This window comes from Octodon degus, unplaced genomic scaffold (assembly GCF_000260255.1).
Source record: "Octodon degus isolate 3935 unplaced genomic scaffold, OctDeg1.0 scaffold01421, whole genome shotgun sequence".
Classification (NCBI taxonomy): Eukaryota; Metazoa; Chordata; class Mammalia; order Rodentia; family Octodontidae; genus Octodon; species Octodon degus.
Window position 1 is genome coordinate 6,094 of NW_004525997.1, and position 1,434 is coordinate 7,527.

General features: G+C 48.7%; 1 pseudogene; it reads right to left on the minus strand.

Annotated features, from left to right (window-relative positions):
* The window catches only part of LOC101568171, a 2,815-nt pseudogene extending 1,592 nt beyond the window's left edge, over positions 1-1,223 (minus strand).
* Between the last annotated feature and the right edge of the window lie 211 nt (positions 1,224-1,434).

Sequence of the window (1,434 nt, forward strand, 5' to 3'; positions counted from 1 at the left end):
AGCAAGTTCCCATGTCTTCTCCACTACCTTAGACCTGCCTCACTACATGGTTTTCCTCTATAAAAGTCCCTGCAAGAGACAACTTCCGGGGCCGGGGAGATGGCTCAGTGCTTTCCTGGCAAGCGCAAGGGCATCAGTTCAATCCCCCCTCCTGTCCCTCTCTCGGGACAGGAGCTTTCTTTCTCTCAATAAATATATCCTGCTCATAACCTCTGTTTGTTCCTAAAATTCATTCTTCAGTTTTTGAGAACACGAACTCGTGCAGGTCAGGTCCAGAGATCGTTTTTTTCCCTATGACATTTGGAGGTTCCCTATAAATTGTTTGGAGGTCACCCACCTGAGACCAGTTTTTCTCCCTGTATCAGGATGAACCCAGATTCGGGAAGAAAGTTGCACCTTAGCCTCCTCCTAGCTGAAAGCCGGAAGCTGTCTACTTCTTCTTGGGGATTAAGTCTTTGCTCTTCAAAACAGAAGCACTGTATTTAGTTAAAATACTGTCCCGCTTCAAATGGTACAACATTATATGTAGAAATTCCAATTACTGGTTTGCCAGTAGGATTCTTTGCTTTATACCATGCCAGCGCAGTCTCTCCTGGTACCACCTTGATTCTTTCATTAATTTGTTCCTGGACGCAATATATTTTAATTTTTTTTTCATTACCCTGCCCTCCCTCTGTTGATTTTCTTTCTTTTTTTTTTTTTCCTCTGTTGATTTTCAACATTCTTCTTATATCATCATCAACAGAGAAATTAGGGAAGGTAGATCTCCGATTGCTCAGGTCTAAAGTTGTACTGGACACTGGCGTGGACATGTGCACTGGAGGTAACCTTAATGGTACGGTCCTTAACAGACACCGTGTTTGTCACCTGGTCTGATCCGTGACCTGCTACTGCTGATCCTCCAAGTCCGGTAGTCTGGCAGTAGAGCCAGCCCCACTGCGGCCATGGCCACGTACGTAGCCACGTATGTGAGCAGCGTCCTGTTCCGCCGCCACGGCCAGTCCTCTGCCTGCGCACGCGTGAAACTGTGTGTCTTCCGCTGCTGCGGCCCCGCGCTTGGACCCCCAGGCCGGGCTCGGTCGCCCCCACATCCCAAGCCGCCTTAGTCATCTCTCAGCAACTCCAGACCCCCTCCATCCCGGCCCAAGAAAAGACTGTCTACACTCTGCAGTGTCGCCAAGGAGCCAGGAAGGCTCCACCAGCAGCCACAGAAAGCAATGCATTTCTGTCTCGAATCCCAGAGCCCTCCTCCCATCAAGAAGGATAAGCCTGAGACACTTTTAGGTAAATGGATGCACCTTGGGACCATACTTTTTTTTTTTTTTTTTTTTTTAGATAGGGTCTCACTATGTAGCCCAGGTTGGCCTCAAACCCATGGTGATCTTCCTGCCTTGGCCTCCTAGGTGCTAGGATCACAAGCGTGCACCACCAAGT